The 23974-nt window shown below is 35.8% G+C and overlaps 1 protein-coding gene and 1 long non-coding RNA gene across 4 annotated transcripts in view; both read right to left on the bottom strand.

Moving 5' to 3' along the window:
- Positions 1-23974, bottom strand: part of GABRB1 (gamma-aminobutyric acid type A receptor subunit beta1) — a 363737-nt gene that overhangs the window by 199261 nt on the left and 140502 nt on the right. The gene's annotated exons all lie outside the window — the stretch shown is intronic.
- Positions 1526-22189, bottom strand: LOC112652343 (uncharacterized). Its single transcript, XR_003131383.3, has 4 exons — positions 22138-22189; positions 14890-14974; positions 3044-3189; positions 1526-1837 (listed from the first exon to the last, which is right to left on the bottom strand). It is a non-coding gene; the product is annotated as an uncharacterized LOC112652343 (long non-coding RNA).

Here is a 23974-nt window from a genome sequence, read left to right as displayed (position 1 = left end):
TGTACATTGATGTGCTGGTTTGAATAACACCCACCTGATGACTCATCATGGGAAAAATAGTATTTGCCATAAGAACATGGAACTCTCTGTATTATTAAAATAAAGAAAGTAAAAAGAAAATTAGAAGTTTAATACAACATTTTTGGAATGAGAAGAAGAGATAAAATAACCCCAAATGGTAATTTTATGTATTTTCACTCATTCTAAATAACAGAAATGACAGATGGGAAAAGCAAAACAAGAAGACTGGCAGAAACAACTACTCATTCTAAATAGAGTTTAGCCAATGAAAAAATGTAAGCTTGTTAAAAAGAGTATGTATATTATTGTGTGGTCTTTAGGCTGGCTAAAGAAACACATTCCAAATTTGGAATACATGGCTCAGGCTGTTTTCTGATTCCAGGCAAGGAGACCATCTGACAAAATGACGTCAATTTTATTCCGCACTGTTGAACTTATGTCCTGTTTAATCAGCTTGACATGAATTTCGCAAGAAATAAAAGTGGTATATTAATGAGCTAGAGATGAGAGTGCTAGAGTCAAAGGACAAGCCGTTTTATAGTTAACGAAACTGGTGAAAATTTAAAGAGAAGCAGAATATAGTTAATGCTGTCATTTCAAAATAATCATCTGTTGTATCTCATTCTTGAGCATTGTGTCTGAAATAATGCATTTTGCATGGAATTTAGATGATAAAAAGGAACTGCTGACCTTTTCTTGGTCATAAAAATGGCACTCGGATATCAATCACATTTTTGCATAATCTTTCCTTATTGTTGAGTGGTGAAGTTTCTAAAGTCTCCAATGAAGAATTGTGGAATGAAGCAATAATTTAATTTAAATCTACTACACACACACACACACACACACACTTATAGTTGGTCCTTGAACAATATGGAAGGTAGGACCACCAACCCCTGCATAGTTGAAAATCTGAGTATAACTTTTGACTCCCTAAAAACTTAACTGCTAATAGCCTACTTTTGATCCAAAGCCTTCCTAATAACATAAACAGTTGATTAACCATATTTTGTATATATATTATACACTGTATTCTTATAATAAAGTAAGCTAGAGAAAAGAAAATGTTATTAAGAAAATCATGAGGGTCCCTGGGTGGCTTAGCAGTTTAGCGCCTGCCTTTGGCCCAGGGCGTGATCCTGGAGTCCTGGGATTGAGTCCCACATCGGGCTCCCTGCATGGAGCCTGCTTCTCCCTTTGCTTGCGTCTCTGCCTCTCTCTCTCTCTCTCTCTCTCTCTCTCTGTCTCTCATGAACAAATAAATAAAATCTTAGAAAAAAGGAAACCATGAGGAAAAGAAAATACATTTATAATATTGGGCTGTATTTATATTTTTAAAAATCTACATGTAAGTGGACCTATGCACTTCAAGCTTGTGTTGTTCAAGGGTCAACTGTATGTGTGTGTGTATACACACACACACACACATACACACTTTATCCAATTTCTGCATTATCCCTCTTGCACAAAATCATTATATTGATAAATTAAGGTTAGACCCAATTGTTTCAAACTTTGATTTTCAAACAGGAAGGAAAGACTTTATTCAAAACTTCTGCAGTGAGGGGAGATAATAAATGTAACCACTGAAACAAAAGATGGGAGAGTTTTTTAAATCCATGGGTGCATTAGCAGAAAGTACTAGTGAATCCTATTCGTGAGGATGCTCAGTGTGATAATGCTACCTGTGTGTGCTGATTGGCGCTCATGGAAGTTAAGCTCTTACCCTTCCATAGAGACTGGGAGAAAGAACCCTCATCTTCCCTAATGATTACATTTCAAAGGAATGGCTTCCAGGTCCTTGAGAAAGACGTTCCTGGGGAGACAGATTTAGGTCACACCTTCAACAAAAAGCCATTTGTGTAAATCTATTACTTGCCACTTTACATATGTGTTTTATTTTAATTATCCCCCAAAACTCTAAAAGACACTTGATGTTAACCCAGAATACAAATGAGGAAATTCAGTCTTAGATTAAGTAAATTGTCAATGCTCACATATTTATGAAGCCTGGCTCTAAGTCCCAATTTCTTCATTTGTAAAATGGATAACATCACATATTTCACAGAGTGGTGGGAAGAATTAAAAGCTCGTGTTTTTTACACCGTGCTGGCTCCATGTGGATTGAAAACTTCTCCATATGTGCTTAGGTGTGTGGGCTCTGAAGACTGAGCACCTTGTTTTGAATTTCTAGCTTTTCTACTTCTTAGCTATGTAAACTTGAAGTTACTTAACTGCTTTCTATGTGTTTTCTCGTCTACTAAAATGGGGGTAAAACCGGAACTCACAGCATATGATTGTTATGATTAACTGAGTTAATACACATGCCTTGGAACTTCGGTATCTTAGAACAGTACCTTAATACAGTACCTTAGAACTTCATCCCATAAAGATTAGCTATAATTGAGATTATTAATGGTCTCTTCTGACTATTGAATGCATCATTAATTTTATATTCCTCAACTTTGATTTTTTAAAAAATTTACAGTAAAGATACTGCAGAATCTACTTTGTGGGACTACAGTGGATTAGTTGGAAAGTACAATCTTATTCCAAGATTTCTACCATTTATGTGGAGGGAGAAACATAACACATTCAATTATAAATGTGTAATTCAAAATCATGATATATTTTTTAAAAATGATTTGTTATATTAAGATGGAATCTGTTCTGCTTTAGGTTTAATTTAGAATTTTAGTTTGATCCAGAAACTACTTTAAATCTTTCTGGAAATAGGTAGTATGATCATCTTAAACAGTCAATGATACAATAAGGGAAATATATAAAATGGCTAATAATTACAGACTGAAATACATTTTTGAAATATTCTTTTCATCATTTTTACTCTATTCAAATTTGAGTGGAACTAAATTGCTTTTGCTTTTTTCTCTTTTTCACACACACAAAAACATATCCATTGTGCTTTGAAGTCAGGTGATTCAAAAGCCTTGAAATATACTGTACTGGCTTTCAAAAGCTCATATAGAAGGATAATCATCAGTACAAGCGCTACACTCCTTACCGCAGACACATTTTGGTTTTCACATGATTTCCCACCAGGCTGGTAGTGAAGTAGGCATTAAAGACATAAGGACACCGTGTCTCTCAAGAACTGCTCTCAAGCACACATCTTATCCTGATTCTGGTGCAATGACTTAAGACCTGAGACTTAAAAAAAAAAAAAAAATCCAAGGACAAGAAGAAGAGAATGTGAACTATAGCTTGATTTCATTGGATGACTAATCTAGATGCTTAAAAGTCTTTAAGTAACTTATATGTTATAATTTGTGGTTTTTTGGTTTGTGAATCAGCCATGTGATGGAGGTTTCCTTGCATTACTTGTTTGGGTTTCCATTTAAATTACTGGAGTTCAGTTTTGTTATCAATGGGATAGTTTAACTCTTCTTGAAGTCTCCCACTCTCCCAGCTTCCTGACTCTTTCCTAAAATTTTTTTTTTCCTGTCATGGCCAATCTTCTTAAAAGAGTAGATTAATTTCCTTCAAAATACTTTCACTTCCACTATCTTACTGAAAAAATTCTTATCTAAGGATGTTAATAATTTATTATCAAATCTGCTGACATTTTCTTAGTCTCACTCTGCTCATCTTTCATTTATGCATTTTGCAAATATTTTGCTAACTCTTTACCATGAGCAATGCATTTCACTCATCATGGACAGTGATGGAAATTGGTGAATGAAGAAGTAAGTCTCTGCATTTATGGAGGTAATGGGATATTTCAGGGGAGAAGTAAAGATGGAAGATGGATTTTAGATAAAATAGTCATTGCTGAGGGGGTGACATTTGAGCTGAAAATGGACAGATGAAAACCCCATGTGATTTGGGGGAAAGAATATATCAGAAAAGGGACAGTAAAAGAGGCCCTGAGGCATCAAAGAGGTAGGCATTTTAGAGGAACTGCAAGAAGAAAATTTCTGGGGGCATTTGCCTTCCTTCTCCTTGTTACATCTTAACATGGGTTTAGTGATGTGGCTTTTGACAGGTTATCTGACTCTCTGATCATCCCATTTTTATTCTCCCAGCCTTTCTTCTACATGGGCATTTTCTTTCCAGGTGAGGGGATGAACGTAAAGTGGATCATAAATACTCTACTGGGAGTCTAATGCCTCAAAAAGCCTGAATTTTGTTCTTAAAAATCTGATAATTCAAGTAATAGGATACAAAATGCAAGGCCAAGGAAAAATGTCATGTATCACTTAGACCTGAGGTTAGCACTCGCAGAGCTAGGTGAGACATCTGTCACAGTCCTTGGCACAGATTGAATTTTCTGCGCTTGTAGTCCAGTGTAGTGGTTTAGAACTACAGTGTCCTAGTATTTATACTAAAAGTGGCTCCCTGGAATCTCAGTCCCCACCTCTGACACATAACACTACTGAAACAAAATACACATTTTCACAAGATCCTAAGGTGACTCAAATGCACAGAAACCAAACTCATAGAAAGGGAGAATAGATTAGTGGTTGTCAGAGATGGGGTTGGTGGCAGGTAAGGGAAACAGGTGAAGGTGGTCAAAAGGTAGAAACCTCTAGTTATAAAATAATTAAGTCCTGGGGATGGAATGTACAGCCTGACTATAATTAACAATACCACATTGTGCAGTTGAGAGTGGCTGAGGGTCTATCTTAAAAGTTCTCATCAAGAGAAAAAAAATAACTATTTGAGGTGACAGACATTAACTAAAGTAATTATGGTAATCATTTTACAATGTATACATGTATCAAATCATTATGATGGATATCTTAAACTAATACAATGTTATATGTCAATTATATCTCGATGAATCTGGAGAAAGAGGTAAAGTTTGATAACCAAGGGGTTTTGGAGTCAGACTAGCTGGAATTTAAATCCTGGTCCCACTTCTTATTACATATGTCGCCTTGCTCAATTTAACCTTCCAGAATTTTAGTTCCGTATCCTTACTCTTTTGTTCTCAAAATAATATATTCATTATGCTTTGAAGTCAAAGGATTTAGAAGTCTTTGAAAATGGTTGTGATGGCTTTCAAAAGCACATGTGGGAGATACATGCAGGTGCTGACAATGATTAGGTTTGTTGGAAAGACTAAAAAAAGATGTATACAGCTATTAGCCCATACTGGATGTGGGTTTGACGTATACATACACAACATGATAGTTAAACTTCTCTCATTTGCCAAATCAATTAAAAATGAACCATCAATTTAATATTTTGGATAGAGTTGAATAGGGTTAGCAGGGAATGGGCAGGCTGTACTTATGACCTCAGCTATTGAGCAAGCTGCCAGAAGATGTACCATATGACACATACAATTATTTTCTTAACTAAATTTTCCCAGTATGGCTCCAGCTGCCTTTTCAGAGAAATCTTGTCAGGTAAGAAGATTAAGGGAATCAGATCAAATAGGAAATAAAAATTGCTTCTAATTGAACTGTTTGTTCTGACTTTATCCTGCTAACAAGGAAGAGCAAACCAAGGTGGTCTGAAGTGCTTTCTTGAATTTTTCAATGCGGTTGTCTTGGATCACAAATGCCGGCATAGCTGCTTCTTACCAAAGATGGACCACTGGACACCTGTGAAGACTTAATAAGGATGTTTCTATCTTTCTTTGCACTATTGTGTGTTGTACAATAGAGCCTGGAAGCTCAGTGTATTAAAAAAGAAAACCAACAATGTAACGATCTGATTTAATTCAAAAATTATTTATTATCCACAATCTCAGGAACTCTGCTAGGTCACAGGGAAAGAAAGATAAGTATTCTACACTCAGGAGTGGATGCTCTAGTATAGTGCAGAAGAAGACTGTGAGTATGATAAAAATACCTAGTTTCTCGTTGCCCCCCAAATTAAGACTAGAATTACCATATGATCCAGTAATTCCATTACTATTTACCCAAAGAAAATAAAGACCCAAATTCAAAAAGATACATGCACCTCTATGTTCACTGTAGTATTATTTACAATGGCTAGGATACAGAAGCAACTCAAATGTCTATTGATAGTTGAATGGATATATAAGGTGGAATATTACTCAACCGTAAAAAAAAAAGAATGAAATCTTGCCAGTTCCAAAAACATGGATGGACCTACAGGGTATGATGCTAAGTGAAATAAATCAGTCAAAGACAAATACCATAGGATTCCACTGGTATGTGGAAATTAAGAAACAAAACAAATGAAGAAGACAAAAAAAAAAAAAAAGAAAAAACAAAAAAACAAAACAAAAACAAAAGAACACTACTCTTAAACACAAGGAATAAACTAGTGGTTGCCAGAGGAGAGGTGAGTTGGGGGCGATGGATGCAATACATAAAGTGGATTAAGGGTACACTTATCTTGATGAGCCCTGAGAGATGTATAGAATTGTTGAATCATTATATTGTACACCTGAAACTAATATAACAGTATATGTTAATTATATCTGAGTAAAAAAATAACTAAAAAAAAAATCTAGCTCCTTTTTGAAATGTAAGTTGGCTACTAAAAATCCAGCATAGCTTCACTTTTCTCATATTCTATCCTCCACATTGCTCCTAGAAAGGGACTTGTTAAAAAATAATTCTGAAACAGTCATTAGCCTCTTTTCTAAATGTGGGATTGCTCATCACTATTGTAACACTCTGTATGAGGACCCCACTTACCCTTGCATGCTTGACTCCTACACTTAGCCACACACGGTATTTTCCATCCACTCCAAGACTTTCCAAGTATTTCTACTGCCCTGATAGCTGTTTCCTTCCCCTGACCTCTTCTTTTTTTTGGTAACCTGTTCAGCATTCCTCATAATTGAGCTCAATTATCACCTTCTTAAAAAATCTCTGTTCTTCTCATTTTTCTTAGAAGACTTACGCTTCTGTTCTTTTGTGATCCCATTTCATTTTGTACATTTTCACTCACGATACTTTGTACAATGCATAGCATTTATTCCTTTCCCATATTCTCTCTGTAAAATATATGTACCATTCAACTTTGTATCTCCAGCAACTGGTTACCCTGCTGGAACACAATTGGTGCTCCATAAAAGTTTGTTGAATGGGCAACCAGAGTTTAATCACATATGGTATTTGCCTGATATAGACTGACATTTATTGTAATCCTCAAACCTAAAACAGGTTGAATTTATATAACCAAGGACGTTACATGCCAACTTCAGTACAAGAAGTTTGATATTTTATTTGGGCACTATCAGTGATCTTCAAACATGTTTATTGATTAAATGTCATGATTATTTAATGAAGTCTATATTAACTTGATAATATACTTCTTTTATACCTTTTCAAGACTCTTTTGGAATAGTCTTCAATGTCACACATCATAAAGGGGGGAATAGAGGGAATGATTTCTTGATTTTCCTTCTAAAGCATCTTGAATTTCTGACAAACCAATGAACTCAAAGAGTAACAATATTTTTTTGATATATAGGAAATTTCACAGAGGAGTATTGATTGCAGTTCAACAAGCACAATATCATTTAACTTGGCAGCCAAAATACAATTTTCCCTTTTAAAGGTCAATTATATTTGGGGTGAAAAATCAACCAGAAACCCATCCAGTAAATAAAATGGGTCATCTATTTAAAATGATACTATCTTGAACTTTTAAAAAATTCTAAATAACTATAGAATAATGAAATTAACCTCACTGAGTGGATTGTGAACTAATTCTGAACTAACTCTGAAGACAAATAAATGTCAGTTTTTTATTTGTTTGTTCTTAGTGGCTAATTTGACTAAGACGACACTCATTTAGATTTGTATTTTGGGTTATATTTATTCATTAAGTTCTTATATAGTTTATGCTTTTATCCAACAAATACTACATGAGTGCCTACTATGTACCAACCATGATCTGGTCACTGGGATTATAGCAGTAAACAAAACAAAGTTTGTATACTCAGGGAACTTATAATCTGGTATTTAGAGATAGGAATCGAAGTACTAGGAAGTACATACTTTGAAAAATAGTTATAATTGTTAAGACAAAAAACAAATCAAGGCAAGAGGAGATAGAGTACATAGAGTGATAGAAGACCTCTGTAGTCAGATGACATTGTGGGATCTGAGTGAAGGAGTCAGCTTTGTGGACTTCTGGAAACTTCCAGCAGAGGAAACGTAAGAACAAGGGCCATAGGCAGGAGTCAGCTTGACGTATATGAGCAAGAAGGCCTTTGTGAGAAGAGTAAAGTGATTGGAAGGATAAGGTAGAAAATAAGGTGCAAGAGGTACCCTGGGGTCAGATTACGTGGTGTCTCAGTTTGGATTCTTTTCTGAGTGAGGTGAGAAGTCTTCAGAAGGTTTTTAATAGAGAAGTGACCTAATTTGACTTCTGTTTTAAGCATCATCATGGCTGCAGTGCATCTAACAGATTTGGAGAAGAGGCTAAAAAACTTAAAGAAAGAAGCTCAACTAGAGAAAGTTCATGGAATTTCATGCTAAATTGCGTACATGTCTGTCTGTATGAATATGCATGAACATTTATTTTCATGGAGGGCAAAGTTCATTTCTTATACCAACCCCACAGAAATATCTGTGATCCAAAGAACTACAACTGTCAAGGAATAAAAGTAGGCACGTTCGGGTAATAAGTGATGATAGTCCCAACTAGAGAGGAAGTAATAATGTAGGTGATGAAATGTAGTTGGATTCAGGTTTTATTCAGGATATAATTAATTTACAGTCATGCTTAATACATATATGCAGTCAGTTCCACAAAAAGAAACAATTACTTCCCAGTGTGGATTTAGCTTAATTTCTTAATAATTTTGTGGCTTGAAGTGAAATTTGGGCTTGGGTTCTAAGCCTTGTCACCAGGAATCTGTGTGGTGTTAACATTTCTTGATATATTCTTGCTTATCTACAAAGCAGATTATTATGAGGATCATATGTAACCTGTAGGTAAGCATGCTTTGTAGATTCGAGAAGTCGTCTAGTATAGAAGCTAAATGCAATGCCAAGAGAAATGGAAGCACAGATCCTACTTCTTCATAATATTGCTTCCAATATTTACTACATATGCAGCCTTTTGAAAGTTATTTAATCACCCTTGGACCTTTATTTCTTCATTTAAAATAAGGATTGGGGCATGTGGGTAGCTAAGTCAGTTAAGTGTCAAACTCTTGATTTCAGCTCATGATCTCAGGGTTGTGAGATGCAGCCCTGTGTTGGCCTCTACACTGGGTGTGGAGCCTGCTTCAGATTCTCTCACCTTCTCCCTCTGCCCCTCTGCCCTTCCTCCCCTTTCTCTCTCTAAAATAAAACAAATAAGGATATTAGTTTACCTAAGAGGGATTTTGTGAGACTGCAGCAAAATAATCCACCCAAATTGTTTTTTCATAAGTTCCTGGCATATAGCAAGCACTCCAAAAAGTCTAATATTTTATTCAATTGTTAGCTACCATGACTTCACAGTTTGGATAAAACACCTCTAAAAGCTATTGAACAACAGAGCCAAAATGGTCTCTCAAAAAAGGGAAACTACTATAAATAGTATGATGGGATTAATATTGTCCTGTTTAGTTGAAGATATTCCTGCTTTAGTAGGATGTTATTTTTAACTTATTTTTCATGAGAGAGAATTTCTGAAATCCATGGTTATTGTCTTTGCATTACTATCAATTTAGGATAGGTGGAGTACCTTAAAGATTCAGAAAAGTAAACTGGTTAGAAATATGTGTAATTTCATGAGACTCTAAAATGTATGGACCATATTCACCATTGTCTCTTGTTATTAGACACTAGATTCTCTAAATTGTTAGGCATTTTTTAAAGTATATTTGAGACCACCCAAAGGTTTTCAGACAAGTTTCCTCCACCAAGTGATGTTTACAACTGCTTTTCTAATTTTAGCCAAGTTAAAAATTCCAAATAGGGACCTTTCTGTGATTTGTGGTCCATATTCTGATGCTTAGTATGCGTGCCAGTGTGCTTAGCACACAGTTACTGACTTTCTAATGGACAACTGAAAGATCATTTAAATGCAGTGATTGCAAGAGAGAGCTCAGGACTGACTCCTCAGGTTTGTTTTCCTGAAACACTCCTCCCACCAATTAGTTCCCTGGCTTTGTAAAACTGAAGGCACATTCAGGAAATGTTGATCAAAAATCCTATTGTTGGAATAGAATTTAATTTTTTTAAAAATATTTTATTTCTTGGATGGTTTTCTAATGCTTAGCTTTATTTTGATTCTTTTAAAAAGTGCATAGGTAAACTTAAATGTTAAATAATTTATATTAGAGTGGCCTGATATTTGGTCTGAACAGATGCCTGGCCAAGGTTTCAGGAAGCCTGGGCTCTTGTCCTTTCTTTCACTCTTAAAAATTGGTAAACTCATTCAATTCACTTAACTTTTCTCAGCCTTACTTCTGTCACCCATAAGAATAACAGTTTTGGACTAAATAAGTTTTGAGGTTCATTCGTGTACTAGGATTTGAATTGCAATGCACTCAAAATAGTTTAGTTGTGATAGGGAGAATTCAAGACTATTTCAAAGTTTCTCTTTCAATTAATTAATATTTCTTAAGCATTGTATATGAAAACATGAAGAAGGTACAATGATTTTATGTGTATTATTTAGATTCCTTTAATAAAAGCATTTAGACTCAAAAAATAAAAATAAAAAATATTTTATTTATTTATTCCTGAGAGACACACAGAGAGAGTCAGAGACACAGACAGAGGGAGAAGCAGGCTCCCTGCAGGGAGCCTGATGCGGCATTTGATCCCAGGACTCTGGGAATCACAACCTGAGCCAAGGCAGATGCTCAACCACTGAGCCACCCAGGCGTCCCTAGAATTTAATGCTTTAAAGACGTTTTGAGAAATGTGCTCAGTGTCAGAGCAATATTATGGATTCATGCAATATTTGAAAAGACACTTGATTAAGCGCTTTGGGGACCTCCTGGAAAAAGCTATATATAGGCCAGTCATGAGAAGCTTTGAACATTGCTTGATGTTTTCACTTGGTTAAGTAGAGCACAGCCACACATGGTACTTCTCCATGAGACATCTGAGCAAGAGGAGAGCAACAATCTGTTGCTGTCAGCACTTGGAGCTGAGATCTGCAGACCAATATTTGATCACTGTTTTCATTGTAAGGGATCAATAACTACCATTTACTAAACTCTTACTATTTGCTGGTTACTTTACATACAGTGATACATAATAGAAAAATCTTGTGAGTTGATGCTATTAGCATCTTCAGATGAGGAAGTACTGACACTCTGAATACTCCAAAGTTTCACAGACTTGAACACAGTTTTGGATGATTCCATCACTACCTAATAATACAGAATACTATCTTTTACAATAAGACTGAGCAGTGGATGATTCCATATATCTTCTGTCAGGAAGTTTTAATGTTGACCTTTAGATTTGAGGCTGAAATTTAATTCATTTTTTCATATGATTGATTTCATGTAAGCTACGACCTTTTACTCCATGGTGGGGAGATGGTACAAACAATTCCCAAAAAGTAGGAGTCTTAGTTCCTTCTAGGAATTGATTATGGAGGAAGAAAGAAAGGAAGGAAGAAGAAGAAAGAAGGAAGGAACATCGTATTTTTCTGGAAGAACTGGAGGAGCTTTGCAATGACCTAATGGCCTATGCATAATCTTGTGAGAAAATGTGTCCAGTGGAAAAATTGATGGGTTTTGTTAACTATTTTGCTCTAAAGACTGGTCAGTTTTATAAAAGCACAGAGATTAGCATTGAGAAAATGACTCCTTGACAAAAGAAAATGAAAAGTATATTGCAAGCATAAGCAGAACATTGTTTGAGACACCATGGAAATAAATTAAGTTAAAAATACTCTAATGCCTATTTTAGAGATGGAAAAGCAGGTGTGTTAAGCCTACTGCCCTGTAACCCAAACCATCTTAGGAAGAAATAACAAGTGAAACATAAAACCATGGTACAGCAATGTAATCATTTTGTGGTAAGAAGGTGAATCTCTGACTTGACCTGTTCTCCAACTACTCTGCCTAAGATATATAATATTCAAAAATCTTGCATGGTGGAGACTCTTGGATCTCATGAATCCCTCCCAAAGCAAGGAGGGAATTGAGGCCACCACACATTAGTGGATATATCATTGTGAAAAATGAGGGAGGCACCTGGGAACCACGGTTACTTATGCCATCTTGTTGTCTTTGAGATTTGCTGATTAAGGAGCAAACCAAGTCAAATTAACCTCAGCTGAGTACAATTTACCATTTTACCTGAAGCTTGACCTTGGATTGGCTTCTGTAGTCTGATGTAGCTCACGGGAGTACAACCAAAGTTGTTAAAAGGAAATAATTAAATTGGGGAAAGAATTGAGGAGAGCAAGGCTTGACATTGCTTTGTTGTAGTGCTAAAAGCTGCTCTATCACTGCTGTGCATAGGTTACAGTGAAATGAAGTAAGGGAAGGTGGAGCAATACAGTTTTTATTGTTTTTTGGTGGAAATGCAATCATTCCCCATCCATCCAGCCACTCATTCATCTACCTAGTCATTCATTCATTCAGAAACAATATTACATGTTAGCATTATATCAATTTTTAAGGAGATAAGAGAAAGGTACAGAGTTTTTACCCTTAACAATCTGAAAATATGAGCACAACACAACACATAAGACAGATGAAAGATCATAAAGTGTGGTAGTAATAGGATGACTAATGACTGAAAGGATGGCTATTTTGGTAATGGTGGGGTTATACACAGAATGGATTGTAAAGAGTGGTTTTCTCCAATGTTGTTCTGATGTCTACAAATGGAAGCAATATTAGAATAACAAAGGGTGGCCACAAGCTTTCTCTAGAGAGAACTGAAGGTTTTAAAGTGTGGTGAGGAACCACATTATAGTAGCCAACAATGGCACGCTGACAGAACAAGAGTCTAATGCCGGTGAATTGGGATAGGACCAAGAACTGGAGTAACTATTAGGGCAGAACCTTCAGTTGAGGGCTTGTGAAGGATGAGGTGAAGAGATTAAAGTAAAAAAAGCATACAGATCAAGTATGACTGTCTGGCTTTTTTTTTTTTTTTTAATAAGAATGAAGCTGGAGGTCAATCAACTGCGAAGTGAAGTGATCCAAAGTATTATCCATTTGATTATATTTGCATTGGATAGGAGACAGAATAGGATGAAAAACAAAAACAAACTGTGAGCTATGTGAGTTAAGAAAGTAGCTATAAACGCAGGGATGCAAAGCAACACAAGTGGAGGTTGGAGAGGGTGGTATAAACAGATATAGTGATTTAATTGTTTAGAAGCAGCAAATGGGGAAAAAAAGAAGATATCTGTACAGCATTTCATTTCCAAAGTTTGGTAGAATGAGGAAACACAGGAGTTCCAAGGAAGAAATGAGTGAATAGTCATGCTTTTTAGAGGAGTAGCAGATCACAGATCCAGAAGACAGATAAAAAGGTGCTGGTTATCTTATATTATTCATGGAATTATCAAATATGAATCAAGAAAGGAGAACTGAGCTTAAAAAGAAATGTGCTAAATGAGTTATATACAATGAGGCAAGAAGAGCTGATAGTATGCTAGTTTATCTGTTGGTACCACTTTCTTTAGTATTAGTAATTGCCTCACCACCCCAGATATTCCTGAAATGCTTGAGGTTCATAGAAGCATATGACTGACATTACTTCACCTCTTTCATATCAACACCATATGTTTTCTACCTTAAATGAACCACACTACTGAACTGCAATCACAAATGTAACCTGAACTTTGACAACTAAGCTAATACATCCACTAGCAACAGCAGAGTTAGTCCACATAAGAGGAAAGTTGGTACACAGGAGGCCTGTAATTTTCACAGCAAAAGGAATGCCTGAATAAATGAATAAATAAATAATAGGCAGAAAAGTATTTCCAGACATGGCAAAGAATCCTAGATTCTTTGGAATTATGTATCTGGCCCACTTTATAGGTTGAGGTTTAACTTCTAAAAGCAATATGTAAAAATCTCTGAACTATAATCCTAGAGTCTGCACTGCTATTGCACTAGCAAAGGAGTCCTTTCATACACATAAAATTACATATTATTTTCTAAATTAAAGCCACATATTTACTTTGTTTTAATCATCATCATTTAATCACCCCCTATTGCTGATTTAAAGTTGGTTGGGGAATGTGGGTAAAAAGAAACAACTTAAAATTTTTGTGTTAATTTTGTATTATGTACAAAGTACAACATTAGAAGTTAACAAACAAGGACCAGAGAATTATAACAAAATTCCACATTATATCAGTAGCTATGCCATGAAATAAGATTTTATCTTCTGATTCAAATAATGTTCCCCATGCAAATAAGAAGCAAAATGTCTTCTTTTCTAAATATCAAGGGAGCTCTATAACATGGTTATTACCAGTTGATCAGCATGAGATTCTACAGGATATCTGGTTATCAATTAAAACATTAGAGAATATTTCTGATTCTTTATGTGAAAAATCTGAATGTCATGCTTTATTTTCCAGTGTGAAACCATGACTCTCTACTTATGCTTTTCTATATCATATCATCCTGGAGTTTAAAAAGTATTGCATTAATAGTAGTGAATAGCAAACCTGATTATGATTCCCCCTCCAAAAAGAAAAAAAAAAGAAAACAGAAGATGAACAAAAATGTATTCCAGAAATCTCCCTAGCAATTTTCTGTGATATCCTAGGAAATTTCTCACATGTTCCTATGAACAAGTCTTTTTATAGCACTAACATAAGATTATGCACTTTTGGGGGCAAAGTTATTAGTGCTTCTAGTCATAGGGTCTGAGAAACTATGGGGGCTCAAAGTACTAGTGAGAAGAGGCTGGAACACTGGCCGTACTATCAGAGAGCCCCAAACTAAGTAGTCTAAAGCAACATATAGCTTTAGTCACTTACCTCTATAAGTTTGGGACTGCAGCTTGCACAAGCCAGCCTTACTGTGAGGTCATTAAAACCCAGAATGCTTGCAGGAGTAATCTCCCTTGGAAGATGAGATAATAAGCAAAATTTACCAAATATACAAAGAAGATAAATACTATGAAATCTTACACTTGGGCAAATAGTAATTATAATCATAATAATAACAACCATAATAGCAGCTATTCATGAACACTAATTAGGTATCAAGCATCATACTAAATGCTTTATATTTATATCTTGTTATTGTTCTAAAAACCCTGTGAGATATACTGTTATTTTCCTTCTCTTAATGGGTGAGGAAACTGCAAGACAGGGATAGAAAGTAACTACTCAAGAACAGGAAGGTAGGAAGTTATGGAGCCAGAATTAAAACTTAGGCATCCAAGTCCAGTGTTCATATTCTTAGCCATTGTGTTCTACTGCAATGTGAAAGAACTGTAGTTTACATGTAACTAATATTCCCAAGTAGATAAAAGAGTAAAAAGCATAAATGCAATTATTTAGGTTTTTATTTTAAAAATCCATTAGAAAATGCAGAAATTAAAAATATGCTTATTGAAATGAAAGTCCCAAATGATGAGCCAAGTGGTACACTGGACACAATTGAAGCTTGAATTATTGAATGAAAAAATGAAGTTGAGTTCACATAACGATCTCAGTGTAAAAAAATTAAAATATTAAAATTATGAAAAATATTAAGAAACATAAATGGAATAGACCTAGAAGTTCTAACATAAGCCTAATAGGGACTATAGAAAAAGAGAATATGGAGGATGGTGGTAGATTGATATCTGAAGACATGATAGCTGAGAACATACCAGAATTAACAAAATACATGAGTCTTCAATTTGAACAAAATATCCCAGAATATTGAGTAAACTTAAAAAAGAACAAAAATCACATAAACAAAAAACCCCACACCAAAGGACATTATAGTCAAATCAAGTATAGGATCAATACAGAGAGAAATTCTAAAGTATAATAGAAAGAATGAAGGCTTTAAATTAGAAATGTAATTCAAATGAACCCCCAAAGTGCTGAGTTAAAATCTCTTTAAAAGTAGAATTCTAGGGTTACTGGGTGGCTCCGTCGGTTAAGCGTCTGCCTTCAGTTCAGGTCAAGATCCCAGGGTGCTGCGATAGAGCCCCTCATCAGGCTCCCTGCTTGGCGGTGACTCTGCTTCTCCCTATCACTCTGCCTACAGCCCCCTGCTTTTTCTCTTTCTCTCCTATCTCAAACAAATAAACAAAATCTTTTTTAAAAAAGTAGAATTCTATACCCAAAATCTAACACCAGAACCCAGATGAAATAGACATTTTCTAATGTATGAAACCAGACTCTTGCTGCTTACATTCCAGCAAGAAGGAAAATAAAATGAAAAGGAAGTTGGGGAGTGAAAGAAACAAGAATAAATAACAACAAATATTATTAATTCCTGCTAGTAAATGCCAATGAGTATTGACTCTGAAAGAAACAAGAATAAATAACAACAAATATTATTAATTCCTGCTAGTAAATGCCAATGAGTATTGACTCTTAAAATATCAAAGCAATACATTTGTAAGCTCAAAAATGAGCTACGATTAAAATTCTTGACAATAAAAATTGGAAGACATTCAGAGGATAGTTAAAGCAGAGGATCTCATATTTGTAAAGGGACTAAAAAAACTTGTAAAGCAGACTAACTTTAGACTTTTCTAGAAAAAGATAAATCATTTGTATAACTTTAAAATATAAATGTGTGTACATCAAGAAGCTAAAAGAATATTGTTTCTCAATATTTTAAAATTCTTTATAAAATTAAAAAGAAAGCTAAAGTAAAAAAAAAATAATAAAAATAAATAAAATAAGACACTAGTGATTTGGGTACAATCCTTAGGTCTGAAGCCAGGCCAAATTTAGCATTTCAAATACAGACTATATAAAATTTGGAGGCATTCATTATAATTTCACCCTGACTTCCTCAGACTCTTAGGCTAATGACAGTATTAACTTTCTGGAAAAAAAAAAAAAAAAAGGAAAATCCTAGTTTAAAGACTATGTCAGTTAATTAATTCACCTTTAGATAAAAGGTAAACTATCTTTGACTTTTTTGTTTGTTTGTTTCAGGTGCAGAATTTAGTGATTCATCACTTACATAAAACACTCAGAGCTCATCCCAAGTGCCCTCCTAAATACTCATCACCCATTTAACCCATCCCCCACCCACTTCCTCTCCAGCAACTCTCAGTTTGTTCTCTATATTTAATAATCTATTTTATGGTTTGCCTCTCTCCCTCTTTTTTCCGTTTTGTTTCTTAAATTTCACGTATAAGTGAAATCATATGGTATTTGTCTTTCTCTGACTTATTTCTCTTAGCATAATCTTTGACTTTTAGACATCCAGGAAGTGTCTATTATCCATTGATGTAGAAATAGCCAGTATTGAGGAAAACTTTAATATTTCCCTTAATTGATGGACTAAATTTTTGTTTTATTTGCTCGAAAGATTTACTTTTTTGTAAGTTTTGTTTTTTCATTGTTGTCATCCCTGCTGAAATTGGAAAAGAAATAAGATTCTAAGCACAGAATGAACCTATACTATGAACAATGTTGGCAAGTCATTCTGGATCAATTGATCAAATAAATGAGGTGGGCTTAATTCTAGGAGGTTATTTGGGGGTCTTGGATGGAGAGATCACAAGTTTAATTGGAATATTTCCAATCTTAGCTGTACCCTTGACATTAAACATATACTTTTCTCCCTGGACTGCTGAAAATCATCATGTCTATTTTTATCCAAGGTTTATATGCAAATTAAATAGGGTCTAATGATAAAACATCACACTGATATTGTACATCAGACTAGCTGCCATGCTAATATCTCATTCACACACATTTTATAAAGTACACATTAGAAAACTCTATTTTCATGTGGTTTCCTGAAATCAAAAAAGACTTTTGATTGTCAGAGTATTGAGAGTTTGACATATAATACATAAACTGCCTTTTTGGACACTCTCTTTTAGTTTTAGATTACATAATTCAGGATTATAAAGTTAAGGAGTAAGCTAAAGAAACACTGCTATGCAAATATATGAGTAGGAGCATTTTGAGTGATTGGTTGCAGACAAATTCTACAAGCTTTCTGATGTCCCTCAACAAAAAGAGCTTTGCCAAGAGCAGTTAATCATATGTAAAGTCCTAACAACTCCTAATGAAAATACTAGTCAATAATTTAATAATCTAGTAAATCAGAAACAAAGCAGCTGATACAGACACAAGAGAGTCATTTGTTTTTAGCCTTTCAGGCAGATACTAGCTGAATGGGGAGAACTTCTAATCCAAAGCCAGATACTCTTCTGGTCAAGTCCATAGGCTTTGTAGTAAAGTTCCATGGGTAAGTTATCTAACCTCTCTGAACTCCGGTTTCCTCATTTGCTACAAAAAAGTATAAAAGACTTCTTGTTGTGATTTAGTTCTAATTTCAAGGCATTATGGTCTGAGAATATGCAGGGGACGATCCCAATCTTTTGGTATCGGTGAAACGCCGGACACCTGCACCCCAATGTTTATAGCAGCAATGTCCACAATAGCCAAACTGTGGAAGGAGCCTCAGTGTCCATCGAAAGATGAATGGATAAAGAAGATGTGGTTTATGTATACAATGGAATATTACTCAGCCATTAGAAACGACAAATACCCACCATTTGCTTCGACATGGATATCCAGGACCTGGAGGGTATTATGCTGAGTGAAGTAAGTCAATCAGAGAAGGACAAACATTTTATATGTTCTCATTCATTTGGGGAATATAAATAATAGTGAAAGGGAATAGAAGGGAAGGGAGAAGAAATGGGTAGGAAATATCAGAAAGGGAGACAGAACATAAAGACTCCTAACTCTGGGAAACCAACTAGGGATGGTGGAAGGGGAGGAGGGCGGGGGGTGGGGGTGAATGGGTGATGGGCACTGAGGGGGGCACTTGACGGGATGAGCACTGGGTGTTATTCTGTATGTTGGCAAATTGAACACCAATAAAAAATAAATTTATTTAAAAAAAGTATAAAAGAAAGAAAGTATAATATTGTCCTCTGGACTGTTGGAAATATTAAATAAAATTACAGTTGTGCTTGGCACTTAATATCACTTGATAAATAGTAATTGTTTTTATTGTAATAGGTATTAGCTCCCATCCAAAACTCTACAGGATTAGTAAGATACTTAGAAAGAAATCACAAAGTTCAAGTGAAGAGAAATCCCAAAGGATAAATACATTTAGCTGCAAATTTAGAAATGCTAAGTTGACTCAAAGAGAATTTTAAAAAGCAGCCAAATAAGTGTCTAGGGGTTTGCCTTCCTTAAATAGGAATGGTATGAAAAGCATTAGGAGGCATATGATTGTTATAGAGTACTTGATATTATTTTTGCCTTGTGATGTACCTTATATTTTTATCATTATTTTTAACATTAATGTTATTTTATCGAAAATATTTTTCTCCATTTAAACACATAACATCTTAATGTGTTGCTTCAATTTTCATGTAACTCTTAACTAGATCCAAAGAAGAAAGAATTCCAGCTAAGTAAGCCAATGGGAAAATACAGTATGCACAGTACAAATCCACTTTGGAATAGATTTTGCTGGAACATGTCTCTTCTATAGGTGAATGGCATCTGTGATTACATGAGTACTTGAACATTTTCTGTATCAGGGATTCTTCTTCTTTGCATAAGGAGCTGTTAGATGGGAAAAGAGATTGTGGCTTGTGCCTCTGCTATTGGGCTATTACTCTGTGCATCTGTGCAAAGAGTACATTTCCAAAATGTATGTTGGCCATTCTTTATTGCCACTTGAACTCTCAAGAAAAAATAAAAGACTGCATGGGGATGAATAGAGTGCTCAGAGCATCAGAGATGTTAGTGCCAGTATTAGGGTTTCTATTCATTTTCTGCATTGACAAGAGGTGATTTAGTCACCAGGAACATGTCTGCTAGGCTGCCAGGCAATGGATAGAGAAGATATTAGAAACAAAAGGCTTCACTTTTTCTCAAATGGTAGAAGCTTTCTCTTCTTTTTGTTTAATGATCTTGAAAATGTTTGTTATAACAGCACTTAGAACAGCACCTTGTGTGTGGTAGTTCCTCAACAGTATCTATAGTAAAGTATTAAATGAATGCATGAGCTAAATGATAAGCTAATGGTTAAACCATATCTTTAATTTCTACTGAAGAATCTTAGGATGGAAATAATAAGCCAGCTAATAAAAATGGCAATATTTATTTTTTGAATCTTTACTAATGTGCTAGGCTCTATACTGTTTTATACGCATTTTCACCCTCAATTATCAGGAAAGCCCTATGAAGTTGTGACTACCTTTTTTTTTTTAAGATTTATTTATCTATTTGAGAGAAAGAGAGAGAGAGGGAGAGTGCGCGCAGATCGAGGGGCATAAGATGAGGGAGATAAGCAGCGGGGAGTCCCATGCAAGAATGAACCCCAGGACCCTGAGATCATGACTTGAGCTGAAATCAAGAGTCAGATGCTTAACCGACGGAGCCACCCAGGTGCCCCAAGTAGCTATTATTTTTAATTTCCACATTTCAAGGGAGAAAACTGAGATTTATAATTTGAGAATATTACCCAAGGACATTCAGCTGGTTCTCTAGCTTGTGGCAAGGCCAGGTTAAACCTTGTGTCTTGTTCCTAAGTATGTGTTATAACCAATGCCTAACACCCTCCTGGCTCTGGAAAGCAGGCACAATGCAGTGGCAGGGGTGTGGTCACCTCAGAAGCCCAGATACTTAGAATTACCTCTGACATTTGCTGGCATACTAGTTGACTTGGCCTGGCATTCTAGCTCCAGAAGCAGTCACATTGTCACTTTTGTTACCCTGTGATCCCTATGATTTTGTTCCCAAAGCCCTGCTAAAACAAAGAGGAATTTCCAAAATGTTTAGAGTGGAGGGAAAATATAGGATATACAATAGGGAAGGAATGTGCCTTTGCTGTGTTTCAAATGCTCATCAGTGGCTCTGGCTGATAGAAGAGGACTAACATCCTCCTAAATTCCAAACTTTAATTTAAATTCATGATCTTCTCTTAATGGACTAATCCCAAAGTCCTAGTGGATGCATTATGATTCAGAGTGTAAATTTGTTTGGTCCCAATGTCAATTCTTGGTTCTCCTAACAGAAGGAGGAAAAGGGAAGGTAATCAAGGAATCGATTCGGTGCGTAGAGTACTGAATATTTAGGTGGCTCTTCTCAAATCTGTTCTTGCAGCTGCTAAACGTCATGGGCAAAAGATTTCCCCAGCACCATTTCAGACATTAGGGTATTGCAGAGATGGCCCCGGTAGCACCACACCTGTTTAAGTGGACATTAGTTTTCTTTTTTCTTTACTATATACCATTTAGGCTCATTATTTTGCTATTATTTCTTTTTGACGCTTTCAAACATTGGAAACAAGTTAAATATCCATTTTGGACAAAATAAATGGCCTAAGAGTATGGCCCATGGTTCTCACAGGCATGTAGTAGTAACATTTAAAATTTCTTCACAATAAAGATAGAGATAGGGACCCCTGGGTAGCTCAGCGGTTGAGCGTCTGCCTTTGGCCCAGGGCATGATCCTGGAAATCAGAGGATCGAGTCCCACATCAGGCTCCCTGCATGGGGCCTGCTTCTCTCTCTGCCTATGTCTCTGCCTCTCTTTGTGTCTCTCATGAAAAAATAAATAAAAATCTTAAACAAAAAAACTACTGTAATAGTCCTGGCACGAGGTGGTGAGGGAGGTCCTTCCTGAGGTAGCAGGAATACACAGGAAAGCACCTCCAACCAAAATTAAAAAAAAAAAATAAATAAATAAAGATAGAGATAAAAACAGGCCATAAAAGTCAAACCTATAACAAAGAAACTCATTATACTATATTTTCTCTAGAGTAAACCATAAATGCTACACGCAACTGTAGCCCCAAATTTTATTAAGATTCTTAGTAGAAACTAAATCACTTGGCATCTCGTTTGGCATGTGAATTTCCACCTGAAAGACACAATGGAGGCCGATCTTCAAAGACTCTTCATCTTTTCCTAAAATGGCATTCCTTATTGCCCTTTTTATATGGAGTGAATAAAAATGACTCTATATTTTCAGCACATATGGTTTCCTTGGTACAGAATTACCCTGTGACACAAAAGATGAAAGTACATAACATTTGAAAATAATGAGCAATAACAGAGGTACCTGCACCAAGATAATGGCTTCGTTCTTTTCTGGCCCCACTAATCCAATGACTCAAAACTCTAAGAACATAGAGAAGAATGAAATTCTTTTTTGTCCAGTTTGAACAAACCTACAGAGATTCTAAAAGGTTAGAGACAGATACCATCAAAGGTAATCCAAATGATTCTGTAAGGGTCATGAAAGAGCCTTCCATTTAATCTTGAAAGCATCGGCACCTTCTAAGGAAGTGGAAAAGCACTTTAAAGAGATAGACTCTCAACTTGCAGAGCAGTCCTTAAGAATAGGAATAGAACTACTATTTACTGAGTGCTTACTATGTGACAGGTACTTTGCTATGCATTTTAGACGCATTTCTCACTTAATTGTCTCAGTAATCATATCCCATGGGCAGTATTACAATCCTATTAAAGAAACTGTGGCATTGACAAGTTAATTGACATGTCCAAGGTCATACAATTAACATACTGGAGAATTAAATGGTTGCATCCAAGGACTGTCTGCCTCCAACATCCATGCTTTTAATCTCTGTGATTAATGTTTCTGTTAGCTCTATAGCAATATGGAGTTACAATGCACCCAATAATCCACTTAATCAACCTGACACTCAGAGCTGGAATCCTACTTGCAGCATCTTTGACATGTATTTGTACCCTCCAAGCTCTATCTAAACATTGCTAGTAATGGAAAGGCCGATGTGAGAGAACGGTAAGAAAAAAACAAAAAGCAAGAAACACTTTCCTTTTCACGTCACACACATTAGTTCTTATAAAAACCTGAAAGAAAGGTGGCTATCACTACAGACATTCAGTGGATAAGGAAACTGAGGTTCAGAGAGGTTGCATAAGTGATCCTGAGATATGCAACCAGTAAATGGAGGGGCTTGTTTTCTAAAGCTTAAGTTCTTTCCTTTCCACCAGCCTACCTGCCTCTTGAGAGACACCAGTAAGAAGGCATTAATTCCATTTTTGAGTGTAACACAAATGTTTATAGTGCACTTTTTTTTTTCACATTAGGCTCACAAAAGCAGACATATGGAACTGACATATTCCTTGAAAACTTCACATGTTGATCTTCTGTTAAGAGCAATACAGAATAGGGGTGCCTGGGTGGCTCATTCAGTTAAGCTTCTGCCTTAGGCTCAGGTCATGACCTCGGGGTCCTGGGATTGAGTCCTGTTGGGCTCCCTGCTTGAGGAGCAAGGAGCAGGAGTAGGGAGTCTGCTCCTCTCTCTGCCCATCCCCAGCTTGTGCTCTCTCTCTCCTACAACTCAAGCAACTATAATAGCACCCTATCTGTGGCTCTAAAGATAAAAAGATCTAAGAATGTTAATCTTGAGAGACTCTTTAGAGATTTACTGTCTGCCTAGGGACAGAGTTCCCTGTTCTGTGCCAAACCAGCTGTGTTTTTCTGGACTGTCAATATTGTTCTCAATATGTGTAATTCAGTACTTAAAAAAAAGTCCAGCCAAGACCTGACATTGTGCTAAACCCTGTATTTCTACTAGAATAGCCGTTAAGCATTTAAGCCATGAAATCAGATTGACTGATTTCAAATTCTGCTTCCGTCGCTTTTCAGCTGTATGATATTAAATACGTTTCTTAACTTGTTGATGCCTCAGTTTCCTCATTTTAAATGGGAGAAAATGGGAATACTCATCTTAAGAAGTCACTGTGAGGATCTAGTGCTACCACCCCATTGACCTACTATTTGTGTTTGTACCTGTAACTCTGCTTTCTCTCCTACTACAATAATTAAACTGCTCATGATCTTATCTAAGGCTAAGTAAGCCTCCACTTTAGCAGGAGATCCCATCTCTTCTTGAGTATACAAGGACACT

This window comes from Canis lupus, chromosome 13 (genome assembly GCF_003254725.2).
Source record: "Canis lupus dingo isolate Sandy chromosome 13, ASM325472v2, whole genome shotgun sequence".
NCBI lineage: Eukaryota > Metazoa > Chordata > Mammalia > Carnivora > Canidae > Canis > Canis lupus.
This window is presented reverse-complemented; position numbering and strand designations above follow the sequence as displayed.